At 33.5% G+C, this 20289-nt stretch overlaps 1 protein-coding gene across 3 annotated transcripts in view; it reads right to left on the bottom strand.

Annotated features, from left to right (window-relative positions):
• Positions 1–20289, bottom strand: part of LOC150110555 (complexin-like) — a 542097-nt gene that overhangs the window by 303267 nt on the left and 218541 nt on the right. The window contains exon 1 of one of the 3 annotated variants that reach the window (XM_090394745.1): positions 7049–7168. The exons of the other annotated variants lie outside the window; for them this stretch is intronic. The gene's annotated coding sequence lies outside the window, so the exon portion shown is untranslated. Of the gene's footprint in view, positions 1–7048; positions 7169–20289 lie in introns of those variants that run through there. 3 annotated transcript variants of the gene reach the window in all.

Raw genomic sequence — 20289 nt, forward strand, 5'->3', positions numbered from 1 at the left:
TTGCATCACTGAGCAATTTTCATTAAATCCATTCGCAAAACCACTAAAGCAATTCAGTTGGTGAAATCACAACGAAACCATCGCATCAGAAAGACATTTCTATTATAAACAAAAATCACAAATTCATTGTTTAAATTATCGTAGACAAAGGAAGATAATGTGACTGCAATGAAACTATAGAAGAGAGAAAAACGGTTCTTATAAACTGCTACAAAATTACATCGACGTGTGCATTACTTCATCTCAAACGGAGACACAGAACTTTAAAAAAACACGTTAAGCAAACTACTGGAGAATGTAAAGTGTGCTGTATGAGTAATGATTATTCACCGAAAGAATCTTTTATGTGTGTGTGTGACGGATGCACTTATTTCTCTGACAAGATGAATTCTCGTATCATATTTAATAAACTTCACTGATGGCAACGATCGCTCATGTGCACATGCTGAGCTATCATGTGTTAAGAAAAAATCTCAGACAAGGTGATTTTTAAAACAGTCAATAATAATAAATACTTAGATCAGTGAATGCGCTACCAGTTGAAGCTTTTTATCTTAGTCTACTGAATAATGCATTGTAAGGATTTCGAGTGTACTCGAGAATTCTACTTCCATAAGTGAATGTAAGTGGGTCCTGACATACAATTATATACAGGTGCATCAGAAACAATGGAGCGCAAATAAAAATTCAAATACAAATTCGGTTATATTTTTTCATCTTTGACATCTCAATAGGAATAATACGAAACAAGTAACAACCATGTTCGATCTTCAGAAACACGTTTTATACCATGGTTGAACAAAAACATGTCACAGTAGAAATCCTCAAGCAGAAAAATTTTAACTCAATTAAAACATTCTGTATTCTGTCATCTTACACGGATTTCGAACATCCCATAACTCTTTATTCTGATTACATTAGCTCATGCGGAAGACTAGAATAGATCATTACCCTGATAACTAAGCATTGTATGAAGTTTGGGACAAAGACGCTGCATTAAAATAGCCCCTATGCCATCGACAAAAATAGTCCAATACCATACCAAAAAAGCAAACTCTTAATAGCATACTTCGATTAGTATTCTTCATTGAATTAGAGAAATGTAACATTAACATGGAACATTGCAGCCTTACTGGATACAGTGGATATCTTGCCTATCACGAGATATCCAGAAGCATTTCAACTGAATGATAAGTAGCCAGATTTATTAGTAAAGATAATGTTCTTCCTCGACTATTTTCTGCATATATATGGAACAAATATAGCAAAAGGAAACGTTGGAATTGCGTGTTTTGTGGCTTAAATATTTTCCGTGACCATAACACAACCTTTTGAGGTTGGTAATGATAATAATAATCCGCAATACTTATAAGCCCTTAAGCTTCACGACCTGCAATGATTGGCTATCATAACCATAATTTAAGGATAAAGTCTATGCCTACAATATTTCTCTATAAACTATGTGTGTTCTCCTGGCTAATTTTCTTTGTTGCAGAATGAAAATACGAGTTTTCGAGAGATAAGAAAAACCTTCCACGAATAGACCCGCTAACTTACCTACAATTGAAAACCTTTTCGAGTATATTACCTACGGACTGCATTCTTTCCTATGGGCTTGTAAAGCTGTTTAATCATGTTAGAGATAGCTAATTCATTCAGATAGCGTTATACGAAAATTCGTAGTTGGCTAGTTTTCGGGTGGGCATAAGCATTTTCTTTTTACATGGAATTGTGTACGATGTTTCATAGAGAATAGTCTCTAAAATCCATTGTCGTATCCTGCTATCTGTCATCGAACTAGCTGAAAATAAATTAACACATCATACCATGAGTGCAAAGTATGAAGCAATCCTATTTGTACCGCGCTGTAGAGCACTCTCTGTCATTATAGACTATATTTACATATCAATATTTATAAGATATTTTCAACTATAAGTACATTAGTTGGTCTCATGCGGCACAACTCCACAAAAATTAAATATTTTCACAAGTTTCTGTTTGTGTTCAAAGGTATGTTCGTTTAATGTAATGAATTTTGCTTCATTATGAAACTAAAACTATGCAGAATGAAAACATGTGTCGTAGCAAACGTTTACTAAATACAATTGTGGCGAAATTTAAATAACACCACTATAAACCTAATTTTCGAACATAAATGAAATATATCGCAATAACTGGGATAGAAAACTGCATCTGAAAATCTGTAATTTGAATAAAGAGAATACGTATGCTGGCTTTATTGACAAGTGATTAGCATATCCGGTCTGCATTGAATTGAATGTCGGTTCAAATCTCCAACCTTCGTCATGGATGTTTATGATTGTCTACAGGTAGGAGATAGATTTCATTACCCGAATTGAGATCGATTACACTCACGTTAGAAACCCTGTGTGGGTTGAAAAAGTTCTATGTTATATATAAATAATAGAAAAATTCTTAACCCATCCATGATATTAATATGCTACAGATTTACCGCTTTTCATTGGCGGAAGACACATTAAAAAATAAAAAAACGAGTAATTTCAAAAATGTATATCGCAAATTGCAATATACATTTTTATACATATATACATTTTCGGTTTTGTAATATCGCAATTACAAAACCGAAAGAAATATGTAAACTTTGCTGAATTATTCAAAATAAGTAACTTTTTCTTTCTTTCAAGCTTAATTTATTTTCTTATCGTATGATCTGCGTCGCCATTAATTAAGGGTCAGTAATGTTAATGTCAGTTTTATTGATTTCATCTTACATCACAGCGAATGGTAATGAAAATTTAACGTAATTGTAAATGTTTAAATACAATTGCATTTAAAGGTTCATATCAGAATTAAGGTAGAAAAGGAAACTGTAATTTCTTAAAATTTAAAATTGGAATTCATTAAACTTTACACACATTTGATATATTATTTTTTTTTCGTGGGAATCTGACCGAAGAAATGTTGTTAATCTATAATGTAGCTGTATAGGCACAGTGGATAGGATTAGGATGAAATCTCTCCATAATCAAAATACTGCAAATGCTTTTCGTCGTTCTCATGTGGTGCGAGTACTGAAAACAGTACCTAAAGTGGTCAGAAAGCAAATACATAAAAAATAAGTTAATTCTGATTTTGCAGCCACATATATTTACTTGATGACATTGAAATGCTGTTTGTTACCATTTGCTGCGTTTAAGTGGATAAGCGGGTATAAATAATATATAATATATAAATAGGTTTCGGGCTAGAATTCGTTACAACTGTTTTGTAACTATTTTCAGACTCGAACATTTATTATGTCTGTCCATAAGGAGAAAAAAAGAAGAGTATTTAATGATCCCTCAAGTGCAAGAAAAAGTGTCGATTAGACGCTTAATTAAATCCTCAATTCGTGCATATTAATAAATATAGGGTAATAGTTTCTACTTTTTCGTAAGTGTAGCTGACTTTCAAATTTCAAATAGATCGATTTATATAACGCTCTAGTTAAGTCACAGAGTGTATAAAGCTCCTGTTAGGAATACTTGTCTCTCTCTCTCTCTCTCTCTCTCTCTCTCTCTCTCTCTCTCTATGGCCGTATGGATATTAGCAAACTCATTGGAATAATTTCACAAAAATTTAGCAGTCGAAAAAACTAAAGATAAATTACAATTTTATTTAATATATATATATATATACATATATAACAATTTCCAACAGACTATAATTGCGCTAGTGTATCATTTCAAATTTACATACAGAAAATATTTCGATTAGCTGTCGATTTCGGTAGCTAATTACCGAATGCTGCGAGTTACGTTTTGCAGTTGTAAGTACACGTTTTAGATAAGTTAAACGAAGTATGCAAACCAACCTAATCGAAAATCCTCTTTAAACTGATTGGAAATTTCTAATTTTCTGTAGGATGTCCTAATTTAGTTAGCTTCTCGAATCAGATCGCAAACTTTGTCAAGATAAAAAAATGATTTTCTACCAGATGTTTGAAAGGTTTCGGAAACTTCTAATGCGTTTTTAACTACCTGTGAACTGTTACCCCTGATCATAAAACACATATTAGAGAGTCACCCATAGCAGTTTAAAAAAACGTTTTCACTAGCCAGACGAAGGCATCCGTGCATGCATGTTCCTACTAGATGCAATGGAGAGATTAAAAAAGTTTTAATGCTAACGTCAACGTTTATTTACATAGTCATTATTTTGTTACTTAGTTTTTCGAATGGATGCAGCAAGAAAGGTTAAGGAAATCATGGCGGAAGCCGATCCTGTGTCACTATCTTAAAGCTGGTCAAAACTTAACATTATACACCTGTATGTGCTCCCCTTGTTATTTGACCCTTCGGAATATGCTATATATATTGTGAATCAGCCGTATAAAGAACGTTTATTTAAAAATGAACTGTTTTCTGTAAAAGACGAATAAGAGAAAGTCAATGAAATGTCATAACAAGGATGCCATTTTGAGCGCCTCTAAAATGAGTCTTTGAACGTGAACGATCCCCTCTATTTATTTACAAAAAATATTATAAAACAATAATATTTGTTTATTAATATAAACAATAATATTATAAAACAAACAATACAGAAAGGAAATTTGCTTTCTGTGTTTTACTTTATACAAACCCAAAAACTGACAGAATATCAATTAATTACCATTTATCTGACTCATAAGTATGTTACCGTGAAGATATAGTGTCAGACAACTTGTTCCTTTGTCCATAATGGGATCAGTAAATAAGTTAAATTTCACCAATCAATGGACTCCTGGAGCCCATTCAAGCCGTGGCCAGAGTACTGTTGTTCACATAACCATGCAAGTTGGAAAATACACATGTATTAGTATTCAGGAATATTTCAGCAACTATTTCCATTAACTGCGTGCCTTAAAAAAAACGAGAAATCTACTGAATAAATAACGGATTTTTAAAATAGCTTATCTACGTCATAGAAATGACTTATCTGTGTATATGTGATTTCCATCTTGTCAGCGGTTTGTTGAATCGTAATAGATGGAGATTCTCACGAATTACCATCATGAAATTCACAATTGAGTAAAGCTTATTCTAAACTGGTATTTATTTTCTTATAATAAAGGTCAAATCTTAGTTAAACTGCATAATTCATGAAAATCAAGACGCTGACTGTCATGGTGGGTTATTTATAACACTTATATACTGATAATATAAGTGTTATAAATGTTATAAATGTTAAAATAGGTCTTATATACTGATAATAATTCTATTTATCGTGTAGTCCAAAATTACTTCTTACAAAGATTTTATAGGTCAGATTTCACGAGCTGAACACAAATAACTAACCCTTCGTTTATCAACTTTTAAAGATTAAATCGCGATTTGGCATGCATGAAGCAGTTTAAATGTTTTCGTACAGTAAATGGTAGTATGCGTTCTAAACAAAAAAAAGTTTGATAATGTAGCATGCACTATTATTCCACATTGATTGCAATTTTCTCAAAAATATAAAAAAATACATAAATATAAATACAAAATACTTCTCGGACAAATAGAAAAAATAAACTGATTCAATCTATCATCGCCATCCATCCTCGATAAACAAATAAAATATACAGGGTTCAGAAAATATTCTCACTGAATCACTTTCACACGAAAGACTTGGAAACAAATAAAGGCATTCCAATATCAAAATAGGAAACGTTCAATTGCTTAAGCCTTAAGGAATTAGATAATATAGGTCTAACAAACATAATATAATTTCTTTCTATACAGGCGTAATAGCTGGAGGAAAAATAGATATATATATATATAACTATTAATTCCATTTATACAATTCCTGAAGCACATTTCAACATTACTCTATACACTTTTAAGTAGAACTATAAATTATAACTTGTTTCAGATTAATCAAATAATTAATATATTAATTGTCATTAAATATTTCCGTTTGTTAGCTGACCCTTCGATATTCAAAATCTGATCTGCTTTTCCATCCTTTCTCCTAAGCATAAACTATATCGAGTGCCAAAAATCCATCATAGTTTCTTATATCTCCTCTTATCAATATTACTTTTCGTCTTATTATCAGCAAATCATCCGACTTTGCATACATTTTGGATATATTTAATAACATCGATTGACTTAAAAAAAAACTGAAATCTGAAGATAAACTTAACACCCATCCACAAATACTATTAACGTTCATTGTATTCTTTGAAGTATTTTCTATTGCATACATAACCATCTGGCTAGCACAAAATGCATAAGCAATATCGAACGCAAATATTTGATTACAACGTATCTGTCTCGCCCAAGAAGAGATGGATACGCTAAAATTAAATTAGTTACCTCACCGTAAATTTCCTGATTATTAACTTACGCTATAAGCAGCAAGCTTCTTGGTAGATTTTTAACGTCGGTTGCTTAGCAACCTGATTGGATTACGCGCAACAATGGACACAAAGACTACATTTTGAAAACATTTGTTGGATTTGACAGTGACTCCTTTACCGAAACGAGACAGCCTGTCAGGGATAGGAAGGAAAACTTGTCACACGAAAATATCTTTCTTAGATTTTTATATATATATAAAAATAATAACCACTACAGTGGCACGTTTAGGAATTTACTTGGATGATCCACTTTTACGATTGTCGTACATCTAACATCTGCTATTAAAGACAGCATAAGGGGTGAAAAAGAAAACAAAAAAAAAGAAACAGGACAAAGCTCTGTCTCTAGAACATTGGCAGCAGAACAAGGCGTTCAGTGTGGGAAATGGCAGAGTCCTTCTGACATTTACGACTGGATATACGGAAGAGCTTTGGATTTACGATACGCAAGTGTGTCAGAGTTTCTTGTTACGGAACCTGAGAGTTCACAGAAAGCTCGCCGGGCACAAGAAAGTTAGGAAGTTTAGAAACGAACCGGCAGTGCTGCCAACTTTGATTTTTTTTTTCCTTGAAAGAGGAAAACATCCTGCATAGTTAATACAAATATAAATGTATTGATCAATTCGCCTGTCTATTACTGAAGTTATAGTATTACTTTTAAACAATATATGCTTAAGTATTGAAATAATATATTACACTTACTTAAATAAAAGATATCCGGACTAATAAAGACTGTACTGCTAACCATCTAAAGCGTAGCTAAATTATTTGCATTTTTTTTAATTTCCGGAGCAATAACCTAAAAGTTATGAGTTGTTAATATCCCCCCAGCATGATAAGTTACATGCTAAACAAGAAAATGCACTAGTGCCTCTTTTTCTTTTTGGTCTTTTTATTCGATTTGTGAAGTGAAATGTAGGTTATAACGCCATCTGCAATGACTTGGGATTGGTTGTGTCCTTTATCGTTCTTAGCTGGCAATGGGCCAGATTGCTTTTTCTGTTACGCATTACGTGTATCATCCATATCGTTAACTTGCCTGAAAGGTTCCAAAAAAAAAAAGGGGGAAAGGTTATTGGAAAACATGTTTAAATTTCAAAAGAGCAAATATACAGTAATTCACTATAGTTTTAAAATTCTTTCTGTGTAATCAGAATTACTTTACAGACTCGAAGGGGAGCAGAACTTGAAGCAAAGTATAACAACAGCTTCTTTCACAGCGCATGTGCAAGCAAACAAGAAAACGATATACAGCATGAATTGCAATAAACATCTCCACCCAAGAAATACTGTGCCATGCAGAAACACAACATTTACAGGGGTTTAGTATATTCTATATCCATATAATGTCAATCTCTCCGACAGATTATATGAAATATCGATTATGAATAGCATTTTTTTTCTCACAAATATATTAAAATACTATCCGTCAAAATTTAATTTTAATTTTATTATAACCGAAACTTAACATATATATTATAAATATATTTTGAACATACCTAAATATCACTAAAATAAATCATAACTACACCACAAGAGAGACAATTAGATTTGTACAATTTATAATAGAATACACGCGCCTTCATTCGCATTCGAATGACTGCTTGTATCGTGAGAACAGCTGACTTCGCTGCACTTTACACAACAATGAGTTGCGCCTGCGTGATTGACATATTCAAGCACGCTCAAAAGGCAGATTGCATATAGAAACCTTTCTACTACGAACACAGTAGTTACTGAAGTGCATTTCAGTGTCCTTTCATTTATTATATGAAAACAGTGGTATTGGTATAATATATATTTAAATATGACCAGTCGGTCAATCGAAAGATTTCGATCCCTTAAACAAGTTATAAACATTACTACAATCTAAAAAAAAAATCAGAAAATTAAGTCGACGTCATCTAAACTCATTAAACATTTCAACAATGTCATGCTATCGTACATGAAACGATTTCAAGTGCCTCAAGTCGCTCCAGGCAGGTAGTTGACTCATGGATATCATAAATCATGTCTGTAACTATCATGTCGTCTTGAGTCGAGTGATGGGGGTACTTACCCTCTCTTTAACCATTATAAAAGACCGTTTCATCAATTATTATACATTTATAAATCTGTGTCGAAAGCACCATCGATATCTGTCCCTAGAATGTAGCAATAACTGGTTAGCAATCTCGCAGAGCCTTCGTTTATTTCCTTACCTTGCTATAGTAGCAATCCCAGCTCGGACAGGCAGAGTCGTGTGTGGATAGGACACCCGACAGCTCCACCAGACAACTCACACCGACCAGGCCCCAGACCACTTTACCCTAGGAAACTCTTCGCCAAGGACGAGGCAAAGTACCCGGCAGTCACTTACAGCTGGCAGGCGCAGAACCAACGTTCCGCTAGCCAATCAATACTTCGAATGTGCGTGATGCTAACGCTGCCATTGCTGTTTGCTTCTGCTGATGTGACGTTCTCCTCCACGTGCCTCGTGTATTAGTCACATAATAGGGATAGACTAACGACAGTGCTCTTCTGGTTTCTGAAAAAATGCCCTCAACAATGTTCAGATGATAAAATTCCATCAGACATCCATAGAATTATCTTGATTCGCATTTAAAGTGTGTAAGTGAGGCTAAATCACAAAGGCTCTCTCTCTCTTCTTTCTTTCCTAACCACCCAATTGTCCGAACAACCTTCTATGTAACCAGAAACGAGAGAACTGACTTAACAAAACAATAATTAACAGGAAAAATCCCTAACTTTGATAGAAATAAAGTTTATATGACTGAAACTTATAGCCAATTTCATTTTATCTGTTAGATTCTTTTCCGAAAACAATCTAAACCGCTTTTAGTATAGCAAATATCTCATGAATAAAATTTAAAATTCATTCGGTTAGCTGTTTTCAGTGCTGAGAATATATATATACATTTATACTCAGATATTAGATTATTCATTATTAGATATTGAGAACATTGTCGGTCAACGAGCTTCGGTTAACAGCGCCATCTTCATTTAATAGCTTACGTTTCAATGTAAAGCGATATGAATCAGAAACATCGATGGAAAACGGCATCGATATTAATATATTAATAGCATTATGTAATGAACCATGCCATACTTTCGACATCAAACATTCCAGAAGTATATATTATATCACATACTGAATGATATTGCAATATTCTACAGTTAGCACTGTTCTATCGAAAAGCAGAGCGTGTTTACAATTGCCATTCAAGTAACTTAAAGTCTTTGGGCAAAATTACTATAGAAGTAGAATACCAGGGAAAATCAATAAATTGTTGAAGTCTTTGTTGTCCTTATTAAACCAAAGCTTTTGTTGTCGGATGATGGTAAGTAGAACGTCTCCTGCTAGTAGCCGTCGTCATTAACACTGTACAAATGAAACATTATCGACATAATTATTCAACAACGGAATTTCTAAACTGGAAATCAGAGTAACTTGATTAGATTACGAATATTTTTTTCGAAGATAATTTTGAATGCCTAATGAAACAGACAAAATTGTGTTTCGTCTCATTTGCTATGTGTTTTGCACTGTAATCCAGGCGAATTCAAATGAAGACATACTTCACAAGTAATTTTATAGCGTCTCTTACTTTATGTGATGCAAATTTACAAAAGCAACATAATTTATTTTAATTCGCTTATTTTAATTCACTGTTGTTACATAAAATGAAAAATCATCAAGACAAAAAAAAAAAGGTTAAATATTTTTCAGAATGGGATGAGAAAATTCTTTTTACAGGAGAAAAGAATACTAAGTAATTAAACCTAAGAAACTTTAATTAAATTTTGCAGCATTTGACTTTAATAACTGTAGAAAGCTCAAAATTAATCATATAAATGAACGGATTGAAACTATCCAAACTGAAACTAAGATTGAAGCTATCCAGTCAGGAATCTCACTGTGAAGAACATACACTCCGTTGTATGCCACTTCAAGCATCCATTATGTCAGACAACGATATTACACTGGAGGTGAACATCATTTACTATCCAAGGCTCATGAAGATCGATGTCAAAGTGGATTTTTAACCGGCTTACGTTTTTGGTGGCAAAGTAGATTTATGAAGTCTGCCACCAAAAGTTATTGTTAGATAGATATGATAATTTCTTTACAGTTTAAGTATGCAGAATTCTCGGCTATATAGAACTGTTAAAGCGTTTTTAAACAATTGAAACGATAAAATGTTCAAGGAATAGTAAACATTTGAAAAAATTTGAGTGTATTCAATGTTCAATATGTAAAAAAAAAAAAAAAAACAGAAAATCTTAAGAGAAAGAAAGAGAGAGAAATAGAGCCATTAAGATAATAATACCCTCTTTATCAAAAACCTGAGTCAATTAGAGCAATGGTTATGAATACTAAGATGAACATTCAAATGCCGGCTGCGAGGCCTGTTGTTCTATTCATTTCCCATAGCGCACGGCCACAAAATATGGACTTCACTTTAAGGCGTGGCTGTAGCAATTAAGGCCAACAGAAAGTAGCAATCTAGTGATTAGCAGTGTTGCTTTACAGTTTTGCTAATCACTCAGCTACTTTTAACCTTTCCCATAAAAGTTCCACGGAGGGAGGGAAAAACGTTTGCATCTCCATCTGAAGATGAACACCTCCAAATAAAAGTTTAAGTACACATCCAAAATATTGTAACAGGGCAATCAGCGATCTTTGGCGATGTAAACAACAGCGTATTATGATTCTCTGCTAGATTGATTACATTTTGTAGTTCAGTAACTAACTATAAGGATCAGTAAACTAACCTGCCAAACTAATGTGTCAGCTAATTTGGTTCCTCTTTACATTAGAGCCTATAACCAAAAACAGATCAGAAGGTGCCTGCCAAACTAACAAACACCTGGGTTATATTTGTGAATATGGCTCTTTAGTCCTAATAGTGGAAAAAACTACACTCACTTTGTAAATGTGCAGATTCCTTTAACATCTCTTTAATACTGTTAAAAGGATTCGTCTCAAGGTAAGATTGTATTGAGCCTCCTTAGCTCAGTCGGTATAGACGAAGCCCTTTGGTTTGAAAGACATGGGTTCGATACCAGTCAGTGACGGGTATCGAACCCAGGTCTCTTTCGGCGAAATGTGAGTTAGTCAGTTTCGTACTTAGGTCGAGGGATGGATTTTTTCTCCCGGAAACTCCGTTTTTCCCCCCAGAACAGGCAAACCGGACTTGGGAACACACGCTCCTACAGACATAGGACACACCAGGAGTCATAGGGCTAACCACCTTGAGTTACGATTGAGGATGCGAACTCAGAGAATACTTGGAAAGGTCGTGGGCGCTTAAGTATCTGTTAGGACCACTGATAGGTCGATAGGAAGATTGTATTCTTCAGACATGGCCGAATTTTCTACTATATTTTTTTCTTCATTTTTTCATAAGAAAATGAAATGTCCCTAGAAATGAAGCAGAGGCATTTACGAGAACAAAAGTAGATTTGAATTATGACCATATTCCAAAGGATATCAGTTTATTTATAAAAACTCAGTTTTTACAGTCATCATAGGTGGGTCACAAAAGAATCTCTGAGTGGGAGTGGACCACCGTTAAAAATGAAAGCGAAGATAAATCTGGTAGACTAAAAGCATCCTGCAGTGATACTAGAATGTGACATTCCTCAGAATATGATAAATTCTATTTTATAAATTCATACTCGTGACAACGCGCAGTGACATGCTAATATCCTCGAGGAATTTAGGATTCCTGATTATCTAGTAGAGGAAGGCTACTAAATATTCCGTTCCATTCAGCCGATGATATTAGTACAAAAATTGCTGTCATCCTTATAAAATTAACTTTAAAAATAAGAGTAGTGATTACATTGCTTGAAAAGTTATACGATGGATACTTTTTATTTCAGTAATGAATGCCATTTTTATTTTTATGAGAGTTTTTTAATCGTTCGGATTGCAGCATTCTATCACTCATTTCTAACTTTCCACTGAAGCAAATTGTACTATTTTAGCATCAGATGATGCCATACAAATGTAAGCAACCAAAATTCGGATTCGTCGATTTGTCCACCTCATCAAACTCTCGTTCCCAGCATAGTATGAGATATTTCTCTACTATATCTCTGTACATGACTTGCTAGTCATTAAGAACAATGGACACTCCATCTGTTCCGCCACAATGACTGCCTTAATGGTACTGAAGACCATTACTGAGAACAACACTGCCGAAGACGTCGTTGTAAATATAGACTCGTCCGACAACAGTAAGGTTATTCAAAGAGGGTGAAAATATACACGTGTAGAGAACTTGGTAAGCGTTACATGAGATTAGAGAAAGTGATGAACCCATTCCACAAGCTTATCTCACATAATGCTTTCCATGATCCTAGAGTACATTACGTATTCACGATCTCCATCTTTAACTAGGGTAGTTTTCATTCTGCTCAGGGATCACTATTAAAGCGCAAACATAAAGGTGACCTGGCTTAAATGCCAAAGATAACACAGAATACAACCCTTGAGCAAACTTTGACTAAAGGTCGAAGGCATTCGCGTCATTGCCCACTTTTCTCTTCATCCTTTGATCACAGTATAGCCACAAAATATATTTTGACCTAAAAATGAGCATAGTAAAGAATTATCAAATATTGTTCAGCTTTTTTCAGCTTAATATTTGCATATTCTTAATATTTCTTTCTTTAATCGTTACGTAATAAAACAGACTTCGAATAAAATTGTTAAAACTATTCGTTCACATTCACTTTGGTTGTATATAACATATTCAGTTTTCTCTATGTTCAGTCGATTTAAATAACATCATTTGTCCTGTTTTCTCAAGTAAAAAAAAATTAAATATATCAAATGATATTTATATCATTTGATGTATTTAACAGTAGTTGGGATTTTTCTTTTCCTTCTTCCAAATAGTGCCTTTAACAGCTTTCATAGCAATAGAGCCAGCAAGCAATGACGTCACAATACGATCATGAAAGATACCGATTTCTCGTGGTTAAGTACACTTTTACTAGATAACGCGTGACATGTGAATATTCTGTAAAAATAACTTATATCAAGATAATAACTGGGTGTACACCACCGAAAGGAAAAATTTATTATAGGTAACAAAATAATCCTAATGCAGACGTTTCGGGTCCAGCGTAAAGGAGATATCTATAAAGGCAAAGTGTTAATCATGGGTTTTAAATTATGGAGGAAAGTCTGTTAAAGAAGGAGACATTTTGATTACAACTTAGCTTTTAGTAAAAGATTTCTGACGTAACGATGTCACTTGCTAGAAAGATCACAGTTTCAAAAATGGGAATAACATAAAAGCACTAGAGTAAGATAATAATTATTTTGTCTCATCTCTCAACAGAAAAGATAATGCACCTTTCTCGGTGTCAGGTGAAAAGGTCAATGTAATCAATGTCTAGATTCTCGGAAGCTATGTAACATTATTTCCTCTTGAAAATAAATAAAAGATATTTCATGTAGTATTAAAAGAACTGAAAACCCGCTCCATGACAAAGCATAAATGTAAAAAAAACTAAACTATCTCAGTAGTTTTTGGATATCAGTAATATTTTATGTCATTCTGATTCCACGAAAGTTGCAAATCTTAAACCAAATTTGCAGATATTAAACAGAATCGAAATAACAAAAATACAGACACGGGTGAATTACATTTCATCAGAAGTAGGAGGACTTTAAGGTTCTACTAGAATCATCTAGAAATGTACAAATAGCCGATAGCTTATTCATGAGACAGCTTGGATGACTGTTACCCGGATGTTTATTTTTCTTTGGTTTGTGGTTTACTGGCGCAAGGACAGCAAAGATCATTCATACTGATCCACCTTAGTCCTCAAATAAAGAATAGGCAGAAAATAGATTTTCATTATTTGAAGTGGGAGACAGATGCGTTTAGAAATGTATCTGTTGTTTATTGGTTCAATGGAAACATGTAATCCTTATCCTTGTCAACTGGATTAACTATAACATATGATTCTTTCGAAATCTCTCAATGACTGGGCTAGTGAATTTTTTATTATTATTTCTAAATAATATTATCGCAGCGAACAGTAAAACACAATAAACTCCAAAAAAAATAAATAAATAGGGCTCTGTTTGGAATTCCGTTCCTGTGCCGATGAACCGATTATTATCATCACGGAAAACTAATATTTCAACGATTTTAAGAGATTTTTGCTAAGACAGGTATTTGTTTATCCGGGTGAATACTCCAAACCATACAGACGCTTAATACTCGACAAGAAACGACTCTATAGGTCATAATCAGATAAGAACTCCAACTCTTCTAATGAAGTTAACCTGGCAATTAATCATGGAGTGCCTCATAATCCCGAGACGTCAACACCTTTTTCATCACACGTGAAAGAACGCAGCTTGTAGGAGATGCTGCTTCCTTGCTTTTTGTTGTTGTACTTTCTTCTTTATTTTTACCGTCCTATAAGAGATGGTTCTAGCTCACAATTAAAGGGATCGAAGTGAGTCTGTCTATTGATAAATAATGGAGATGTCGCGAGGAAAATCAGATTGATTTAAAAAAACAAACAAACGAAAACTTGATTTCAAAGTTTAACTCAGGGAATTTTATTAAATCAAGGAAAACATTCAATAACTCAAATGATTTTTATGAGCTCCGAAGCTTTTTAAGTGTCTAGACAAAACGAAAAGCAAAGATGAAACAGATTTGAAAGAGAATCGGATTCGCTAGTCTATTTCAATAAATCATAAAACTCATTCAAATAAGTAACACGCTTATATATGGTGAGAGGAAAGCAAAACTGCATTATTTACTTCGTATTTTATATAAAACCTATGCAGCAAAGTTCAGATATAAAATTCTTTCTTTTAGTGTTACACGGTGATCAGCATTCATTTAAAACTTTTATGGAATTTACAACCGTGTTAAAAAACTTTTTTATTATCCCGACGTTTCGATCTTCATATCAAGATCATCATCTGGAGCATACATCAATATACAAGACAAGCTGAGTTACATTATTAACTATAAGCTAGACAATGACTTGATCAGATGTTATTCTACTGGCATGACCTCTAGTGAAAAAAATATATATTTATAAATTATATCAAGCCAAATTCTATTTATGATGACAGGATTAAACATTCTCTTTTACAGATGGTTTTCTTTCAGAAACAATGATGTACTATTTTTAGTATTACAATTGTTATTTAAGATACTGGATTTTCTACAGGCCTGTTTATAGTTGTTCTTAGTGAGTAAGGTTCCGTGGGTCGAATATATGCCTTCCATATGTTTGGGATTTTAAGATCATCATTATTGTTCAGATTGGGGTGGTTGATACTGATCTCACAGGCTTCCTTAAATTTCCGTTCATACCATGTTTTAGTGTGAAGTAGACAGCTAGTACTTTTCCAGTCAACTCTGTGTAAGAAATTCAGGGTATGATCAGAAAAGCAGCTTCACCATAAATATTATATTTAATGTGTCGTTTATGTTCTTTTTGTCTGATAGGAATTGTGCGTCCTGTTTCTCCTATATGGGTCTTTGGATGAGTTGAGTAAGCTTTTTAATTTTGCGGGTGGTTTAAAGGTTCAGATATAAAACTCAAAAACGTAAACAAAATTTACAAGCCATAGAAAAGATCACCTAATGCATGCTTTAGCATCCTTGATGCCGAGAGTAATGATAGAAGACCGTATAGGTAGGCTCTCTCTCTCTCTCTCTCAGTTCCATACAGTCCCGCTGTAATATCCTTTGTTAAAATCACTTGATAGATTTTCAGGAATTTTTATTCAAGCATACGTTCTAAATCATCACGACGAATTCATTATTCATTTTTCATCCGAATTAAACAATATGGTCTACTGTACAGTATTTAAGAGAATTTACAAATAGCGATCTAATTATAAAAAAAAAATAAAAAAAACAAGTCTTCACCTGTTGGTTGTATTTGAGTGTTTCTCGGTTCAACAGATGAACAGTTACCATGGAAATATGTGCCTTATGTTAAAAGGAAGCGCAATAATTTAATAACGAAAACGTTTGTTCTTCAGCACTTTAGTTAATTACAAATGACTATTAATGTGTTTTTGAAAACCTGAAAACGTTGGTTTTCAGGTTTTCAGCGATGAAACTTCATCTGACATAAATTATCATTAAATGATCAAACTGTTGTGCAGAAGTTCCCAAATATCCTAACATTCAGAAATTCAGTTGCACAAATTTTATTTCCAATAGTTTTCTGAAATATATTTATTGTGAGATTCTTCTCTTTCAACTCGTTTTAGATTTTTCTAAATAAAGTTCTTTCCATGGTAATTTATGCTGTACTTCTACACTACTCGAAATCATGTAACGTAACAGTGAGATGATTAACACCAGCAGGAACTAAAATAGATAACGACTTTTATGAACTGAAATTAATTATTTTATTTTATTTTAGATATTAGTGATTTTTGTTGTCTGTAGCATATATATATGGGTGTGTGGGTGGGTGTCAGCAATTATAGGCATATGATGAGGTAATTTTTATCAGTCAACGAGGAGCAGCATATATGTTGAATATATTGAATATATATAGTCATATATTGAATTCCACGGGAATTCCCTTCTTGTTATAACACCTGCATAAACAAGGCCACTCATATTCATTGATCGGACTTCACAAGCTTGACATGATCGACATTTAAAACCTTCATTGGGCCCTAATTTGGCTAAAACAGATTAAAATTCAAGTAGTGTTCACTAATTTAATTTCTCAGTGGTTTCACAATTAGTTCATTTCGCAATCTGTAGGCATTAAGTTTTGATATAAATGCATAAAAGCTTACCATTTCTAGAGAAAACAGAATCTCCTCTTAATTAGGTTTATTTCTTATTTCCATTGAAACTATCATCTCAAAAGGATAACCTCAAGGAAATTAATCTAAAAAAAGGGACTTGTTTGAAGTAGATTGTATACACTACACGATATGATGTAATCTTAAGGAATTAATGATTATTCAGTTTAAATAGGCAAGGGGTATCTCGGATGAGAAACTTTGGCACGGAATCACTGCACTTCTAGTATTATCGGCATCATTAGCTAGTGAAAAGTGGGGCGAAATAAAGTGAGAATGCTAATCAGAGTAAACCCTTTCTTCAGACAAACGAATCCATACACTTAACTAAATTGTAAATCAACATCCATACGTCATGAATATACATTAGAATTGCTTAGTCTCAGAAGAATAATTCAGCCTTTTATCTTGATTTCCTATTCATTAATATTCCATATTGTTCCACATCATACTTTTTCCTTTCCACAGCTCACTGCGCGCTTATTTCTTTTCTTTTTTTTTTCAATGATATTTCAGAGTTAGAGTAGCACTGCGATAAATATACTTCTACAACACTTAAGAAGACATTTACCAAATGATGTGTTAAATGCGACAGTGAAAAATTTCAAAGCTACAACGTCCTGTAAACAATAAGCCGACCTGTGAGCAGAACATTCGCACTCCTAAACAGTCATGTATTACAGCCCAGGACAAAGGCATGTCTAAAATAGTTGCCACGTATAAATCACCAGCGGTGCTAATTAATGACTCTTGCTGGCGACCATGCGTCTACGGCAAGTTTCCGAATTTAGTAAAGAACAAAAGAATGCGTCTCTCTCTCTCAATGTGCACAATTCTACAAACACTTGGATTTGTTTGTTTGTTTCTTTTTTTCTTTTCGTCTCGTTTATTTCTCTGCTAGTAGTCCGACATGTCATTAAAGAATAAACAATGCGTCAGTCTCTGTGAAGAAAACACACACACACATGCACACACAAAGGGTGAACGGATGAAGGTTTACTCTTTGCTATTACGCCTGTCGTAGTAAATAGAAGCAGCATTTAACGCATCCTACCCAACATCCACCTCAAGCATTTGCACGCGTGCAGAATGGCAACCAGAAATCGTTCTTTTTTTTATGTATTCTCAGCACGGAAACTTACTGTGTTATTGACATCTGGATAAACATTGCGACACCGGACAAAAACCAGCTAATAAAGGTAATGTTTACGCTTATGTGAAAAATGGGGAAGTAATAGTTTCACAAAAAGTGTTTAGGAAAATATGCCACATTTCTTCCAGGCAGTTAAGACGCATCGGAATGCGAGTGCATAAAGTCGTTTGTTATCTATCCTAGCATTATTCACGAAATAGTTTCAGAAAGTAAAAGTAAATGGTTACCCATCAAACTTGAGTGGTTTCAATATTCCATCCATGATTAACCTCCATAAATCTGCTCTATGAAAGTGTTATCTAAAGGAGTTATTTCTATCACTTAAATAGGTTACAGTGATTAAGAGCTATTTATTAAGACAGAGAGGATTATTATCCCTTATCAACTCAGAACGTCGTTTATAAATAACTTACGCTTAAAGAGAATATATATTTTTATTGGTATGAAAATAGTATTTTATATTCTTTTTTTTTCTGTGTGTGTGTGTGTGTGTGTGTGTGTGTGTGTGTGTGTGTGTGTGTGTGTGTGTGTGTGTGTGTGTGTGTGTGTGTGTGTGTGTGTGTGTGTGTGTGTGTGTGTGTGTAATGCAATTACCGACAAATGATCTTTCTCGGATCCAGACATTTGTTTGATCTTTGATTTTTGCAAATAATGGCTAGAATTCTTGGAATGTACCTCCAGGTAACCGAACCAGACTTAGAGATATTTACTCAAATAAATTAGTTCTAACGATTCTATCTTGGCTCTTTAATGTAGACATTCTGTATATTGCTGAATTTTTTCAGACTTCATTACTATTTTAAAGGGATCAATTAAATGCAAATATACATATTCTTACATACACGAAAAACGCAAGGAAAAGGAGTTATTAATGTATTATTATTTTTTACATTTTTTTCATGCCATTACTCGCGATTACAGTTTTTTTTAATTGTTGTCAGAATTCCTCCACTCCAAAAAAAAAAAATAATAATAATAATAACAACATCGTTTTAACATATTAGTATAGGGCTGTGAGAGTATAAAACATCGCAATGATATCGGATATAAATAGAATTTATAAATATTTCTATTGAAGTTTAAGATCTTATATTACTCTTAGAATTAATATTTAGTTTAGATGTTACACTGAAAGAATATACTTCAAAAAGGTACGGTTTTCTTTGATACTTCATATCAATTTTAAGCAAGCAAGGGCCAATGATTTAAAGTCCTATTTTTTAATGATGCAAACATATTTTACACTCTCTTGATTTTTCCTTCAAAATCAAAATAATTAATTAATCATTCTGTAGCAATGAATGGTGGAAAGCAGAGAAATGATGCATTGAACTCCTGCACCCACATCTACTACATCATTTGGATTTTTTAAAAGTTATAATCAAAAGGATATGAAAATAACTGTGACCAAAACACACAAAAATGTGATTTAAATGTTGCATGAATGTGGAAAAAAGTCAACAATCAAGCATCATAGCGTATTCATCAACTTAATTTTCGCTAAAATACGGTATTTGCACCTACCCAATGCCTCAAATAAAGCGAAGAAAACTGAAAGACCGAAATATTTTCAACGTGGAATGACCGAATGATTATTGATATAGTAATAGGAGCGGAACAGGCTTGATAAAATGCATTCGATTGGTCAGACTCTAGTGCCAAGTTTATTTTGCTTAATGGACCAATTCTTAAACTGAAAATAATAAAATGTCTAAATCAAACAAACGGTTCTACAAATATTCACGTCGTGAACATAAACGTCTAAAGTGGATTTTCTCTGATTATTTCCACTTTGCACATTCCAGAGTCACAGTTTGGAAATTTGACTGCGTACTGCTATTTCAGAAAATGGAACAGACAGGTCGAAGATAGACAGATTAACCTGAAAGGTCCTAACCAAAAGAAGGATCACTGAATTTAGGTAAGAAAATAATCACCTATTTAACTCGTTCGATGTGC

This window comes from Typopeltis vanoorti, chromosome 1 (genome assembly GCF_054136105.1).
Source record: "Typopeltis vanoorti isolate ZY-2024b chromosome 1, IOZ_Tvanoo_1.0, whole genome shotgun sequence".
NCBI lineage: Eukaryota > Metazoa > Arthropoda > Arachnida > Uropygi > Thelyphonidae > Typopeltis > Typopeltis vanoorti.